Source organism: Schistocerca nitens, chromosome 2 (assembly GCF_023898315.1).
Source record: "Schistocerca nitens isolate TAMUIC-IGC-003100 chromosome 2, iqSchNite1.1, whole genome shotgun sequence".
NCBI lineage: Eukaryota > Metazoa > Arthropoda > Insecta > Orthoptera > Acrididae > Schistocerca > Schistocerca nitens.
This window is the reverse complement of record NC_064615.1, coordinates 144,495,489-144,513,713: the sequence shown is the minus strand read 5'-3', so window position 1 is coordinate 144,513,713 and position 18,225 is coordinate 144,495,489.

Here is an 18,225-nt window from a genome sequence, read left to right as displayed (position 1 = left end):
ACCTGGCTTCACCAGAACTTCTATAAAAATGTCTGCATGGCAGAACGCAGAACCCAAATGTACGTTTCAGTGCTCGTATTTGGAAGAGATGTTCAAAGACTGTGTTTGCTTCCAATTTGATAGTGAAGATTTCTGCTTTGGAAGTAGCAGCAGTGCTTAATAATGGGAATGTGGATAGAGTTCACACCCTCAGCAAGTTGGGCTTACACGTGGAGCCTTTACTAAGCAGATACTGAGGTTCATCGATGAGCAACGAATCGCGAAGGCGGAGACTTCAGTGCAGATTATAGAGAAAAATGCCAGGCAAAGGAGCGGTGTAGCTAAAAGAGCTACAGACAATGATGAGGAAGACCTGGAATATGAATATGGGCAGTTTTAGCTAAGGTATGATCAAAAAATGTTTAAAACATTTCATCCAAAATTCAAAACGATTTTTCTGCAACATAACGTTTCCTTCTTTTAGGAACACTAATATCAGAAGCTATTGGAAGGACTACAAACCTATTCTTCCACATGGAAGAAATATTTAAGTGGAAAACATTTTAATCCAGACAATATAAACAGTTTTATGGTTTATAATATATGGAAAATATGTCTGTAAAAATGTTCATGTACATTTATTAGTGTAGATTACTTTACCATAGAAAAAAATTTGCAAAATTTGCCGGGAAATAATTAAAAAGAGCACCTTAAAATAATAATGTTACAAACAACTTTAAATTCTTTCAAGCATTAAAACTTTATTAAAAATTATGTAAAAATTATTTAAAGCATATTGGATCTCTATATATAAGGCTGCAAAATTTCAGTGAGGTTGAAGAATAAATGACAAAGACTGCCACCGTCTTATAAAAATGACTTTTTTAATAATAATATCAATATTTATATATGTGTTTGGATAGAGGGAGAGAGATTGATTTTTGACTGAGATTTTTACTTTAAGTCGTAACTGGTACCTGAATTTTGGTTGCTGCCTCCTTGAATAATAAGCTTCTGCACCAGTTGTTGACGTATTCCAATTTGGAGGAAATTATTGTTCTTTAAGGTTTAAAATACGACTCTGTAAATTACTTGGCCATATTGCGGATAGTTTTGAGCCCAAGTTTTCGTAGCTTTTCATACCTAAGGGACCACTGTTGTAAGTAAGTAAGATCAAAGAGCAATCTGCTTTTCGTGAGAAAAGGAGATTACTTGGCACACAAATTTCCTTCAAACTACACGTCCTACATTAAAATTGGTCAGTGGAGCTCAGCACCATACTATTGTAGAAGAACATAATCCAGTTACTGTGATTAAAAAATTATGAGAGGTTGTTACTTATTGAATGAAAACTATAGAGAATGCATTTCTTTTCCTGTATTTTAATGAACTTTGTACACTTGCAATTCTGTCGATTGATAGACGGCAACGACAATGGAGTTCACCTCCTTTTCCAAAAACAAGATATTTCTATTCTTCACTTCCAGAAAATTTGTATACATATATGTTTTGCAACTCTTACACATACTTTACTCGGTTTTATCACTAAGATACCAATTTTCATTAAATGTAACAATACGTTCTGAGCGACGGCCTAGCAACACGTCCTCTTTCCACAAGATACAAATTAACAGTCTTTTTTTAATAAAATCAGTTGTCTTTATTTTTAGAGTCCACACTCAAAGATTCTCTTATACTATGGTTGCGGGGATTGCGCGCTAAAGAGTTTCTTGCTGTCCAGCTGCTCTTTACTTCACTTCAGTACTTTTTGAATCAAATTTACATTTATGGTATTTACATACATTACTGAGCTTCTCAGAATAAAATCAGGCAGAAATTAGTTAAAGAAAAAAAAGCAGTGAGGCACACATAACATTACAGTCTGCTCTTAAAACCGGTATCAAATATTGTGCTAGTTATCACATATGTATTTGAACTGTAAACTTTTCAATTAACTGTCCATCTAATTGGACTCAAATTCACCAGGATTGAGGAATGTGGTACATGACTGAGAGGGCACCAGCTCAGTATGTGGGGCGGTCGAAAAGCTTTTAGCCCGAAATAGTTAGCATGTCTCGCACAAGCAACACCACCTACTGTTATGATGACCCTTTCGCCGCTCTGGCTTCGTTAGTTTTGCAACTAGGATGCATTGAATGCCGTACTGTAAGCAAAATGGTGAATATAGAGAGAATGAAGAACTGTGCTGTGATTGAATATCTTCATATGAAGCGAATGATGACCAAGGAAACTGCGGAGGACATCCGGAATACACTAAAGGACAGTTCTCCATCTTGTGGAACAGTGAAAAACTGCGTGTCCGACTTCAAAGGTCGAAGAACGAGTGTGGAAGATGCGCCAAGGAGTGGAAGACCTGTCACCATTGCCACTGATGCAGCAATGACTGCAATTTACGAAACGATTTCGCAGGATCGTCTAACAACGTTGCAGCACGTTGAAATCACATACGGAATCTCCCAAGGGCGTGCTCATGACATTGTTGTGGATATTTTGAGAATGCAGAAAGTTTCATCTCGGTGGGCCCCGAATCACTTGAGTGCAGACCAGAGACGGGAGAGTGTGCAGTGTTGTGAAGAAATCTTCCTCCAATTTGAAGTGGATGAAGCCAGCTTTCTTGAGAGGTATGTGACAATGGACGAAACGTGGATTCACCACTTTGAACCTGAGACAACTGACACAACAGTGGAAACATCATTCATCATCAAAAAAATTACAGGTGCAAAAAATCAGCCAGTAAGGTGATAGCATCGATCTTGTGGGATGTGGAAGAGGTAATTGCGGTAGATTGCTTGCAAAAAAGCTTAACTATCAACGCTTCTTACTATTGCACCCTGCTGCGCCGTTTGAGAGAAGAGAGAAAGAAAAGAAGGCGCGTAAAGTTATCGGGTGGAGTTCTTTTGCATCAGGACAACGCACAGGCGCACAAAGCCCTCGCAACACTGGAAACTCTGCTTGACTGCAGGTTCGAATTGTTAATTCAACCGCCATATACTCCAGATTTGGATGCATCAGACTTTTTCATTTCTCGAACCTGAAAAAAGACCTCAGAGGACGACGATTTGATAATGATACAGTGTTTGATGCTGTGAACGCTTGTTTGGATTCGAAATCGAAGACCTTTTATTTGAATTGTTTGCAGAAGTTATCTGAGAGTGCTCGAAAGTCCATTAGTGTACACTGGTATTATACTGAAATCTTGAATCAAACAATGGAAAATCCAGGATGGAATGTAACAATACCAGAGAAGGAAAGTTGCTACTCACCATTTAGCAGAGGTGCTGACGTGCGGTAGGCACAATAAAAAGATTCACACAATTAAAGCTTTCGGCCATTAAGGCTTGTGTCAGCAGTAGACACACACACTCACTCACATAAAAGTAACTTGCACACACATCAGCAGTCTCGGAGAGCTGGGACCACACTGCAAACAGCAGCACCAGTGCATGATGGGAGTGGCGACTGGGTGGGTGTAAGGAGGAAGCTGGGGTGGGGAGGGATAGTATGGTGGGAGTGGCAGACAGTCAAGTGTTGCAGTTAGGCAGAGGGCAGGAGATAAGCTGCAGAGGGGCGAGGTGGTAAGTAGCAGAAAGGAGAGATATAAAAGAAATTAAAAGAATAACTTCGTTAGACACTGTCCTCACCCATCCAGCCCCCTCCCTCTTCCAATTCCTGCTCTACACAGCCGTCATTTCACCGCCACACCCACTACCCACTCCGTACCTTCTCTCCTGCCCTCTGTCTAAACTGAAACACTCGACTGTCTGCCACTCCCACCATACTATCCCTCCCCCTCCCTGCCCCAGCCTCCTCCTTACCACCACCCTGTCGCCACTCCCATGATGCACTGGTGCTGCTGTTGTTCACAGTGTAGTCTCAGTTCTCTGAGACTGCTGATCTGTGTGCAAATTGCGTTTATGTGTGTGTGTGTGTGTGTGTATGTATGTGTCTGCTGCTGACAAAGGCCTTAGTGGCCGAAAGCTTTAATTGTGTGAATCTTTTTATTGTGCCTATCGCGGCTCAGCATCTCCGCTATATGGTAGCAACTTTCCTTCTCTGGTATTGATACTGAAAACTTGGTATTTTGAAATTTCTGACATTGTTTCTTTGTTCGGTTAGAAGGTTTTCGACCTCCCCTACCCCGTATGCTGCTGGTGTAACATGTAACACCCCCAATATTGTCCAAAAATGATAGTTTGACCAGGGCCTGTATGTTCGCCTCCAAGATCGGCTAACATCACTCATCTAGACTTTTCTGCCTGGGGTTGTTTCAAAAGTGTTCAGCACTTCCGTTGATACAGCTGAAGCTCTGGAACAGCACAGTGCAACGTCGGTATTGACAAGATAATCCAGGAGCGTTTCAGTAGAACTCGTAACCCACTGCACAGATTAGTCCTTTACTGCATCTAAATAAGAGGACGACAGACAGTACATCTCCTTTAAGAGGTTACAGTGCTGGTCGTCAAACAGTTTTGCTCGAGCCCATACCGACATTGTGGAGCTGCACCTCGGGTTGCATATATAACTTGCATATTATTAATTTTAATCTACATAAATTAGTGTGTCATGAGACCCCAACGTACTGGATATACTAAGGGTGCGTCGAAGCACTGGTGTGACGTCGAAGCACTGGTCGTGAAATTTGGTACAATTCGAGACACTTCGTGTCGTCTAATCTCTGTTTGAGATTGCTTTTACTGTTAGCGACTCCAAAGTTGTGACACTGTAATTTCCTAATGGAATGGTTTGTTGTCAGTATGAGCGGATGATTAATTGATTAAAGCAGTACTTCTGCCAGTATTTAATAGTTTTATGCAACGTGAGACACGATCACAAATGTTTAGTAAATGTTTCGGGTGTCACTTTTCGTATACTCATTGTGTTATAAGTATTACAACAGCCTTCCTTTAATTTCATATTCCCTGCTACAAACATGTACCGCGTTTCAATATGACCATCTGTATAATATGCATTCACGAATTCACATAACTTCCAGTTGAGATGTGTACCATATATCATAACAACTACGCAGTACGACGCTCTCAGGTGCATGACTTGAAGACAAACAAATCACCCCTTCTATCACGTTCCCTCACCCTAACACCCTACAACGATGTGTCTATCTGCCTCATCACCCGGCTTTGCCTCTGAGATGGCCGCCCAACTTTTTGCTTGCCTAGTATGATTCCTGCCGTAACTTTTTGATTCGACGAAGCAGTCAGGTACAGCCAACAGTTCAAAATAGTCTTTATTACAACTATTTTATCTTGGAACACTTCCATTTGGTCCGTTTTTGCACAGAAAAACAATAATATCAGAAACTGAGTCCGCCTTGATGCAAAACATCTTGTCATTCGTTTATTTCTTTACTATCCCAAACTAGTTTCGGCGACAAATATCACCATCATCAGTGATTTTTTTTTAATCTAAAACATCCAGAAAATAGCATGGTTATACAAACACAGTAAAACATTGTTACATTTCTACTATTCGTCTTTTGAAATATAGTTTTCTATGGATACTTTCATACTACCTTATTTATTGTATCTTACAGCATGTTTTAAGCAATTATCAGTGGAACCTTAGCCAACACTTTCTTGGGCCATATAGAGAACACAATATTCAATAACATTGTAAAACAAGGAGGGTACAAAATAATCTACTGGTACCGATATGTGGATGACATCATATGTCTTGTAGATGAAACACATAACACAGTAACATCAACACAATACACCCACAAATCCACTTCACAATGGAAACAGAAAACAACAAGAAACTAAATTTCTAGGATCTTACAATCACAAGAAACAACCCCCAACATTAATTCTCCACCTACAGAAAACCCACATCCACAAGCACTGTTATCCACAGCTCATCCAACCACCCGACAGAGCACAAATAAACCAGTTTCACACACATGCTGGTTAAATGGTTCAAGTGGCTCTGAGCACTATGCGACTTAACTTATGAGGTCTTCCGTCCCCTAGAACTTAGAACTACTTAAACCTAACTAACCTAAGGACATCACACACATCCATACCCGAGGCAGGATTCGAACCTGCGACAGTTGCGGTCTCTCGGTTCCAGACTGTAGCACCTAGAACCGTACGGCCAACACATATGCTCCACAGGATAAACAGAACACATTTTAAACAAGAACACTACACATAGGAACTAAATATAATCAAACAAATTGCTGTTGGAAACGACTACAAAACAGACATCATAAACAAACTCAACAACAAGGTAAAATGGAAACATGCAGTACACAAAGACAACACTGCAGACCACACCACTTCAGAAAAAAGAGAGAGATCGTACACACTAACATACAATAACAAAATATCACATAGAATAGGAAACATCTTGAAAAATCATGGGATCCTAATAACATTCAGAAGAAACAACACAGTTCAGAAAAGACTAAGACCAGTCAGAAAAACCTCAGACAAATTCAGCAACGCTGGAATATTTCAACTCACTTGCCACTCCTGTTAGGCCCAATACATAGGACAAACAAGCAGAAATTTCTGAACGAGGTACACAGAGCACATGAGTGCTCTAAAAACTGACAGCACACATTCAACTTTTGCAGAACATCTAATGCACGGAAACCATAAACCCAGTAATATCGAAAAGGATCTACACATTCTGAGAAACAGCAACAGTCTATACCGACAACTAACGATAGAAGAAAATTACTACATACAAAAGGCTATAGTCGGAGGGAAAAATGTAATAAATGAAAACACAACTCTTTGCAACAACACTCTCTTTACCCCTCTGAGAGAACTGACCAAGGACACCTAACAGAAAGCACACACTCGCAAAAGAACCAATTCCTCATCACACACACAGAGACATAAATAATGAACAGAAGTCGTGGTAATTCGCGCTACAGTTTTCATAGCCTTTCTCGCCACGTGCGATACAACTCTCACTACACACGCGATCAGCTAGATGGCGTAATGTTCTGGGTCAGAAACAAAGTGCAAAAGTTTTGTTTTTCTGTGTGTAAAAGCAGCCACATACCAGCCAACGAACGCGAGTAGACGAATAGGTAAGTAACAGCTTAGTACACACCAAATAACTGGTTTCCATAACACTATCACAAACCCAAGTACATATTGCTGACATACGAAGTTCACCTTTTAGTATTTTGTTTACTAACATCCGCTTGCATGGTTGCAGATGACATGATGTTCGCTAAGTAAAAAAAGACAACAGAAAAATAAAGAGCATAAAAGATATGCCGCAAACAGCGGCAATAATTGCTTAAAACATGCTGAAACATCCAATAAATACGGTAGTATGGAAGTATCCATAGAAAACTATATTTCAAAAGACGAAAAGTAAATATGTAATAATGTTTTACTGTGTTTGTATAACCATGCTATTTTATGGATGTTTTAGATTTAAAAAAAACACTAATCATGGTGATATTTGTCGCCGAAACTAGTTTGGGATATGAATGAATGATCGTATGGCATTGTTGGCAGGTAGGCCATAATAAAGAAATAAACGAATAACAAGGTGTTTTGCATCAAGGCGGACTCAGTTTCTGATGTTACTGTTTTCTTATTACAATTACTTACCGCATGCAGCTGTTGACTCTACCTGTCTCCTTCGTTGAATAAGATAATCGTGTAACTGCTGACAATGGTCAGCCATGTTTGTCATATTAACATCATTCAAAATACGGGAAAATGTTTTTTAAATTGCCGTGTGCCACTTTGAAAACTATTGAATTTTGCGGGATGTAATCAAAAGAGTCGATTGTCGACGCGTGATGTTTTGACAAATAGATTCTTAGTCATGTGTATATTCCAAATTCTTTTCCGGAAGTAAATGTGAAAAAGATTTGAAAACATTACTATCCGTCTAAATATTTTTTTTACTACGGAGCAGGAAAACTACAGTCGTAAGAAGCTCTTAACGTTAGTTGATGTGTTTGGATTCGGCTGTTAACTGCAAGATTCATATTGCTACAAAATACGACTGAAAACCGTGTGCTGCAAGGAAAGTTAATTCGAGCCGCATTCGGCACGCGTGCTGCACTTTAACGACAACTGGGTTAGTGGGGACAGTACATTGTAACATGGTATTATCTGAAGTAGTATTGTATTTCTTGATGGGTAAAATCTGAGCCGTACTAGATGCGGATTTGAAAAGAAAGTTGTCATTTTAAATACGTCTTTAATAACCAGGGTAATATTTCATATTGAGGTAACTGGCAACTTATAAACACTCGCAGTTATTTCGCAAACGGCTTATTTGCGGACCATCTTTGTTGTAACGTTTTTGCTTCTGATACTGTATATTTTCATGCTTATCAGTCTTCGACACTCGCAGTTATTTCGCAAACGGCTTATTTGCGGACCATGTTTGCTGTAACGCTTTTGCTTCTGGTACTGTATATTTTTATGTTTGTCAGTCTTCGTTATTAATTATGGTAAATGGTCAAAATCAGTTTATAAACTGTAACATAATCTACATTCTTAGGCAAAATAATTATCGCAGGTTTCTACGATGGCACCCATTTCGGAAAACCGAGCGAGGTGGCGCAGTAGTTAGCACACTGGACATGTAAACCCGTTCCTACTGGCCCATCTATACGCTGTCGTCGACCAAGTCCAACTGAAAGGAATAAGAAGAAGATAAGAGACCGTGTGCAGATCTCAATCCCGGTGGGTACAATGAGAAATCTGTCATTCAGGTTATTCATTGTTTTTATTTTCTCAAACAATCTTGTTTAGACACACTTTCTCACTAATTGCAGCAGCTCGTATAGATGCCACTAAAAGTTAAAACTTTTTTGTAATATGTTTGTCTTGATGGCAGTTTGTAGTATAACTGATTACTAATTTCGGTTGCTAAATTACTGCGATCTGGATAGCAAAAAAGTTTCATAAAAATTTTTTAAATTATTTTAGAAATACGTCGGATTGCTAATCTTCGTCACTCTATGACGTCAGGACTTGCTGTAGGCTTCATATACGTCTTCGTCTCGTTTTATCGGACAAGTTGTCCCAAGGGGCCAGTAATCGAATGTCTTCGTATCTGAAAATTATTGTTGATTGTATTTAAAAAGTGATAAGTAATGATTACATTATAGTTCTTGAAACATGAAAAATTTCACTTTAAGTACGTGAAAGGCAGGCATTTTCAAGCGCCTCAACCCCTTCCTTCCTGTTACATTTTGTTAAGTACGACGCATCGGCTGGCACAGCAGTCGATTTCAAGTACTGTGATGGCCAATGGCAGTGTTTAAAGAATTATTTTTCTGTTTTTGTTCGTAACCAGCTGTTGGGTATTTTTTTCTTCAGTAACTTGAACGTATTTTTCTATATTTCTATTTCTGATGACTGAGAAGTGTGGTAAATGGTAGTTGGTAGTCTGTTTTTATCCTAAATAGTGTGATGAAGAGAATTAAGAATGACATTTTTTTGTAAAGTCCTAAGGCTCCTGACTGGTTTCAGGCGCACTGATTTCTTCATCTCAGAGTAGCACTTGCGCACTAAATGCTCAAGTACTTGTTGGATGCATTTTAACCTCTGTCTACTGCTACAGATTTTAATCCTGTACAGCTCTCTCTAGTAACATATAGATTATTCCCTGATGTCTTAACGCATGTCCTATCACTCTGCCCCTACTTGTTATCAATGTTTTTCACATGTTCCTTTATTCACCAGTTCTGAAGAAAACCTCTTCATTCTTTACCTTATCAGTTCATCCAATTTACAACATTCTTCTGTAGCACGACATCTCAGATCGTCGAGGCTCCTCCGTTCCGGTATTCCAACTGTCCGTGATTCATTGCTATACGATACTGCGCTTCAAACATACATTCTTAGAAATTTTTCCCCCAAATTAAGGCCTGTGTTTGATACCAGTAGACCTCTATACACCAGGAATGCCCTCTTTGCCTGTGCTAGTCTGCTTTTTTTTTGTGTTTTTCTTGCTTCGTCCGTCATGGGTGACTTCGATTACAATCTACCGGAACTCATTAACGTCATGTACTTCGTGGTCAACAATTCTGATGTTCTCGCTATTCTCGTTTCTGCTGTATGTAATAACCTTTGCAATTTTCCGGTTTACCCTCAGTCTCTGTTTTGCACTCATTAGACTGTTCATTCCATCCAGAAGATTCTGTGACTTTTCTTCACTTTCACAGGCGATAGTAATAAGTCTGAATATCACTCTTAAACCTCTCTTTCATTACCCTCATTTTAGAATTTTTCGATGTATGGGCTGAGCAACAAATGAGAAAGATTGCATCCCAGTCTTAAACACTTTTTAATCCAAGCGCTTCGTTCTTCGTCTTAAACTTTTACTGTTATGTTCTGGTTCTTGTACATACTGCATATCGCCTTTCTTTTCCAAAAGATTACTCCTATTTTTCTTAGAATTTCGAACATCTTGCACTTTTTTCATTATCGAACGCTTTTTATTAGGTCGATGTACTCTATGAGCGTCTCTTGATTTTCCTTCAGCCTTCCTTCCATTATCACGCGCCTCTTTGGTGTCTTTACCTGTCCTAAGGCCAGACTCATCGTCATCTAGCGGATCCTAAATTTTCGTTTCCGTTCTTCTGTATATTATTGTTGTCGGTAACTTGTATGGATGAACTGTTAAGCTGATTTTGTGATTGTTAATACACTTATTTCCCCGTGCAACCTTCGGGTTTGTCTGGAACATATTTTTCCGAAACTCTTATGATGACACGGCCGTATCGACACTTGCCAGTAGCGTATCGATGATGTAAAGATTTTAGCCTCCTGGCGATTGGAAAGCGCGCACCATTGCGAAAACTTCTTAAGGAGTAGAGTGTGCTTCAAGGAAAGGGTGGTGCCGCCAAAGTATCTTATTATACTGTACAGTGCATTAAGAAGTTTCAATTGTTAGACGGCTAATTTTAAAAAGGCTAAGTTTCATTAATGCCTTGTGTTTCTCCGATTTGGTATATTTAAATGTGTAAATAATTTCTTGGAGGGGCTGAGCCCGACTTCTGAGTGAAGTTCAGTTGGGAGCTACACTCGCTACACTAACAAATTTCAAAATCAATAGTATTTGCTAAGGAGTCTAAGTTTTGTAAATGTTCATTTCTTAAGTTGTAATGATTTTCCTAAATGTTTTTTTAAATTGTTTTATCAACTGAAGTTTAGTCAAGGATTTTGCTTTTACAGATCATTAAACGTATTAAAGCTGTAACCCCAAATGGGCCAAATATATTACTTCATATTTATAAGTTGCCAGCAATGTATCAAAGGAATTGAAGCCCGATGTCTAAGAGTATATTACAGGATTGTGTTGCATTCATGTCAGGATGTTCCTCTGTAGGTGGAAAGAGTTGTTAAATAAACATTGCGTGAAGGTGCCAGGGATTATCCACTTTCGAACTATTGCGTTGAAGTGTGACTTACTGAAAAGGTGGCCTTCGGTTCGCTATCTCTGTCCTGAAGTTTTCTGATGTTACGTCACCAGTCTCACAGATTATACACATCAACGTGAATGGTCGTTTGGTTGCCACTTACCGAAATAAATTTAAGAATTACAATGGACTCTTATCTATTTCTACTGTCCTATTTGATGTCAGGTCTTCCAGAGTTCTTTTAAATTCTGACTCTAATAGTGGATAACCGAAGGCATCCCTGTCCACTCCTATTTCTTCGTCTACCGCAGCAACAGACAAGTCCATAACTTCACAAAGGATTTCAGTGTACTGGTTCAAATGGTTCAAATGGCTCTGAGCACTATGGGATGTAACATCTGAGGTCTTCAGTCCCCTAGAACTTAGAACTACTTAAACCTAACTAACCTATGGGCATCACACACATCAATGCCCGAGGCAGGATTCGAACCTGAGACATCAGCAGTCGCGCGGTTCCGGACTGAAGCGCCTAGAACCGCGTGGCCACCGCCGCCGGATTTTCAGTGTACTCTCTCTACATATCCGCTCTCTCTTCTGCGCTTAGCGGTGAAGTTCTAATTGTACTCTTTATGTTACACCCTAGCTTCCAGTTTTACCAAAAGTTGTTTTGTATGTTCTGTATACTGATTCCCTTGTATTTCTGTATTCCTGAATGCCCCTGAACATTTTTGTAGTTCCTTCTTTCGTCGATTATCTGAGGCGTTTCTTCTGTTACCCATGGTTTCTTCGCAGTTACCTTCCAGGTACTTATATTTGTCTGATCGACTTGTGTGATTCCCCTTTTTAGATCTGTCCATTCCTCTTCAACTGAACTGTCTAATGAGTTAACCATTATCGGGTAGAAGTTCAACCGAATCTCTTTATTCCTTATTGCTTCCGTATCTAACTTCTTTGCGCATAGATTCTTCCTGACTAGTCTCTTAAACTTCAGCTTACTCATCGTTATCAACAATTTGTGATCTAACTCTGTATCTGTACCTGGTTACGCCTTATAATTCAAGATCTTATTTCGGAACATCTGCCTAACCATGAAGCAATCGAAGTAGAATCTTCCTGTTTCACTCGGCCATTTCCGGGTATACCTCCTCCTCTTGTGTTTGCTAAAGAGAGTACTCGCTATTATCAGCTGAAATTTATTGCAGCACTCTATTAACCTATCTTCTCTCTGATTCCTACAACCAAGCCCAAGTTCTTCCTTAACTCTTTCGTCTCTTCTTTCCCCTACAACCTCACGTGAATCCCCCATAGCTATTAGATTTTCCTCTCCATTTACAGAATGAATTATCCCTTCAATATACTCATTTACTTTATCTGTCCCTTCATTTTTTGTTTGCGATGTCGGCGTGTATATGTGAACGATTGATTTCAGTGTTGCTTTCCTGTCAACTCTAATGAAAACAACCTGTTCACAATAGCTCACATTCTCTGCTAACTTCCTATTCGTTACGAATCCTACAGCCGTTATACCACTTCTTTTTGCTGATGTATCTGACGGAGTGCTTATTTTCTTTCTATGCAGGAGCACCACAGAAACTGGTATAGACATGCGTATTCAAATACAGAGATATGTAAACAGGCAGAATACGCCTACGTAAGACAAGTGTCTGGCGCAATTGTTCGATCGGTTACTGCTGCTATAATGGCACGTTATCAAGATTTAAGTAAGCTCGAACGTGGTGTTATAGGCGGCGCTCGACGGATGGGACATAGCATCTCCGAGGTAGCGATGGAGTGGGGATTTTCCAGTACGGTCATTTCCCGAGTGCACCGGGAAGCATCCGGCTAAACATCAAAACTCCGACATCGCTGCGGCCGGAAAAAGATCCTGCAAGAAAGGAATCAAAGACGACTGTAGAAAATCGTTCAACGTGACAGAAGTGCAACCTTTCAAAGAAATATCATCAATGTGGGCTTTCGGAGCCGAAGACCCAATCGTGTACCCTTGATGACTGTACGACACAAGGCTTTATGCCTCGTCTGGGCCTGTCAACACCGACTGAAAACATGTCGCCTGGTCGGACGAGTCTCGTTTCAAATTATATCGAGCGGATGGACGTGTACGGGTATGGAAAAAACCGCATAAATCCATGGGCCCTGCATGTCAGCTGGAGACTGTTCAAGCTGGTGGAAGTCCTCTAATGGTGTGAGGCGTGAGCAGTTGGAATGATTTGGGATTCCTGATACGTCTACATACGACTCTGAATCTACATACGACTCTGACAGGTGACACGTACGTAAACATCCTGTCTGATCACCATTCATGTCTATTGTGCATTCTGAAGGACTTGGGCAGTTCCAGCAGGATAGTGCGACAAACCTACGCCCTTAATTGTTACAGAGTGACACCAGGAACACTTTTCTGAGTTTGAACACCTCTGCTGGTCACGAAACTCACCAGACATGAACATTGTTGAGTGTTAAACACACACACAAATGTCATTTTAACAAACGTATATCCACCTGATGATGGAGGTTTAAACCTTTGAAACGCTTTGTGGAGATAAATAAATAGTGACTGGTAACAGTAAACGTGTTGTTTCATATAATGTCAATAACCGTCACGGTCAAGCCTAACCTAAAATATTCGCATTTAAATTTGTTGAGCATATCTTGTATAACTAGGAACGTTCTGTTCAGAGGAGATCTCCATCTCCTCGTATTCTTACATATTTACGGACTGCCTGCAGACTTCATGGTGTCATTTCACTCCAGCAATACGTCAGATATTATTCGAATCCATGCCACTTCGTTTTGCGGCAGTTCTGCGTGCTCGTTGGGCCCTACACGATATTAGGCAGGTGTATAATTTTCTTTGGCTCTTCAGTGTATTTCACTTCACTGACTACTAATACATTTACAGTGAGTCACCGCATTTCCTTTTTCTGGTTTGTTAGCTTTTCTACTACTTTCAAACTTCTAACAATCCATTGCCTGACTGGTATCCATCTGTTCCTCAGGGTCACCTCTACCTTTGCGGTCCCCTCCCGGAGATCTTAAAGAGCAAAAGATCTACCAGGACAGACCATCTTGGCACTTTATCGATTACAGGCCACATATTCTGTGGATACACATTGTGTGTCTTTAATGTAGTGGTTTCCATTGCAGTTTGCATTCACGTGCCGTTGATCATTGCTGTTTCCTCGGCCTTTTGGGGCAGCTTCCCATCCCAAACGTGAGAGAGTTCATTTAAAATTCCTCTTCTCTGCTGACCCATTTGACAATACACTTATCCCGGACGTCTTCAGTGGCCATTGTTGAAGTAACCGAAATTTAAGAAGTGGCCGGGTTCGAATCTGAGACCCAGAACTTATTGATTAGTGGTCAAAGACGCTATCCCTAGACTCAGCTTAATTGTTGCACAAATCGATTTCGACGGTAAAATTTTTAGCTTTGGTGACTATTTACTCAGAGTATAATTCTTTTGAAGTTTTTGATATCTCAAGAAAAAAATTCATTAAGTAAAGCAACCCATTATTCTGATTTCCTAATAATAGAGGAAATCCATGCTACAATACTAATTGAAATTTGAATCAGACCCTTTGAAACCAAGTTTTCAAGAAAAACGGCAGAATATTTGTTGAGAGTGTTAAAGATTCATCAATCCCAAATGACGTCAGGTTATCTTTCACCCGTATCGTAAACCTTTATACTTGTGGATGAATTCCTGGAAGTAAAAACAATTATGGCAGTACTAAAAATTAAGGGAATATGACTTTATTGAATTACTGAATATACTTGAGTTTGTAAGCAACAAGATAGCTTTGTCGCTGGTACTATAGCTGAAATTTTTACCAGTCATTTAGAAAATAGATTTCTCAATAAAGATAAAGGTTTTGCTGATCGGATCATTTATTTAAAAAAAAAAGAAAACATGATAATAGTTTCATTTCAGTGAAATGAAGAACACAGTAACCAATTTCTTGACAAAATGAACCTGATGCCCCCTAAATGTAATTTAAAGCAGAACATGAAAAAAACAGTACCGTAACGTCTCTATTACCGTCTGCAGAATTAACAATAAGCATGATGTTAGTATTTTCTGAAAATATTCAGCCACAGAAACGACCAACAGTAAATATTGCCGCCACCCATTGTATAAAAAGGTTACACTAACTCCCTCTGAGGCAAGATTATAACTGAAGAAATTTCAGTGTTGATACAGACTGTTTTGGCCAGTTGCTGTGATGGTAACATAGTCGACAATAATACAAGAGCTTAAAACAAGTCGGTAAAATATGATATCAAGGTAAAAGAACTAAATTTAAAAAGTCTTAGACAAGACAGACGAATTCTTGAAAGTCTCTTCGGGTTTGCTGCCGATCCTAAGAGAATTTCAAGACTTATTACGCCGGGAAAGGCTACGTAATCACAAGACAGACGAATATTTTAAAAATGCTAACTGGAAAATAAATTTTAACACCGATAATCGAGTGAGCAAACTAAGAAAGATCGTAAAGAAACAATTTTGATAAGTTCGTAACAATGGGCATCTATCAGATCAGCTGTTTAGACTACTACTGAAATAAACTGGACGAACTGACATAAGCCTGTTAACGATTCAAAGAAAATACTGAAAGCAGGAAAGCTTCCAGATATTTCCTAGCAACGTCAAAACATAATGTTAATGGTGTAAGTGACTATATGCATATCCAGCATCGTGCTAGGAAAGGCAAGTAAATGAATGGTATTGCGGAGCTTTAAATTTGTAGCTACTCTGGAAAAGAACGCGAGAATTTACACAATGAACAAGATGCATGTAGCAGAAACGCGTTTTAGTCACTTTTCAGCAACCTCCTTCGTGACAGCAACCATACAGTTATAGATTTTTACAAAACAATGGCCGGCCTGTGTGGCCGAGTGGTTCTAGCCACTACCGTCTGGAACCGCGTGACCGCTACGGTCGCAGGATCGAATCCTGCCTCGGCCATGGTTGTGTGTGATGTCCTGAGGTTAGGTAGGTTTAAGTAGTTCTAATTTCTAGGGGACGGATGAGCTCAGAAGTTAAGTCCCATAACGCTCAGAGCCCCTTTTTTACATAACAGTGACTGTTGTTTATGTTTATAATCTCACTCTGCTTAACATATTATATTATTATTATTATTATTTTCGATTATTCCCATTTAAGATAGCGTTTTAACTTGAATTCCTTTATCATGATTGTTTATGTTTTTTCTGAGCCCAAATTTTCTTCATGTGTGTCACTGTGTTGTCCCTTTCGTTCCGCTGCCCATTTGCATCCTGGTCTCTTCTGTGTTGTGGTGTCAAATGTATGTTTTCTGATGATATCCCTGAATTCAGTTCTATTTTCTGCATCGTTTACTATTATGTGTGCTTGTCTGAGGTCCTCTTCAATTTCTTTTATCCGTTTTGTTTTTACCCTGCCTGAGTTGATGACTTTAAGAATTCGCTTTGAAATTCTGTTTTCATTCATTCTGTGGATATGTCCGTAGAACTGTATTCTTCTTTTTCTTATTGTATCCGTAATCTTTTCCGTGTATTTATATATTTCTGATGTTGGTCTCTTCTTCCAGATTCCTTGCTCTTGTATCGGGCCAAAAATTTTCCTGAGAATTTTCCTTTCTTGTTTCTCTATTTCTTTGATTTTAGTTTGCCCACCAATTTGTTCAAAATGGCTCTGAGCACTATGGGACTCAACATCTGAGGTCATCTGTCCCCTAGAACTTAGAACTACTTAAACCTAACTAACCTAAGGACATCACACACATCCATGCCCGAGGCAGGATGCGAACCTGCGACCGCAGCGGTCACGCAGTTCCAGACTGAAGCGCCTAGAACCTCACGGCCACACTGGCCGGCGCCCACCTATTTGTCTTGTTTCAGATGCATACAATGCCTCCGGAAGTACGACAGTGTTGTAGTGCCTCAATTTTGCGTTAATGGAGGTGGACTTTTTGTTATAATAGTTCCACGTGAGTTTATATGCTTCCTGTAGTTTTTTTATTCTTTCCTCATTGGCCTTTAGGTTGATCCCTGATGGCTGGATGATTTCTCCCAGCTACTTAAAATGTGGTACTTGTACGATTTTCCCATGGGTTGTCACGATCGGCAATTTGTCTTGTGGCACTCTTTCTATGTACTGGGTTTTCTCATATGAGATTTTCAGGCCGGTTCTTTGTGCATTTTCGTGTAGCTTCTCTATGGCGTTAGTGGCTTCTTTTCTATTATTTGTGAGGATTGCAAGGTCATCCGCAAAAGCTAAACACTTCACATTGAATCTATTACCTTTTCTAATACCAATTTGGATTTCTTTGACTTCTTTTTCCCATGTCCTGATAATTTTTTCAAGAATGATATTAAAGCGTAATGGTGAAAGTCCGTCACCCTGTCGCACTCCAGTTTGGATTTCAAATGGTTCAGAGATATCCCCGATAAATTTAACCTTGGAGACTGTGTCAGTTGACGTTTCCCGAATGGTTGCTCTTGACTTTCTGTCAATGCTGAATTCCTCCAGCGTCTTGCAGAGCGCTACTCTGTCTGTTGAGTCGTAGGCCTTTTTAAAATCTACAAAAGTGACCACTGTGTTCCGGGTGTTTCTCACCTGGAGAATCATTTTCAGATTCCAGATCTGCTCTATACATGATCGTCCCTTGCGAAAACCAGCCTGGTATTCTCCTATTTGTGGGTCAGCTTGTTCTTCTAATCTATTCATGAGAACTTTTGATAGGATTTTATATGTGACCGGTACGAGTGAGATACCCCTGTAATTATTTGGTTCAGTTTTGTCTCCTTTTTTGTGGAATGGATGGGTGAGTGCGCATTTACATTCAGAAGGG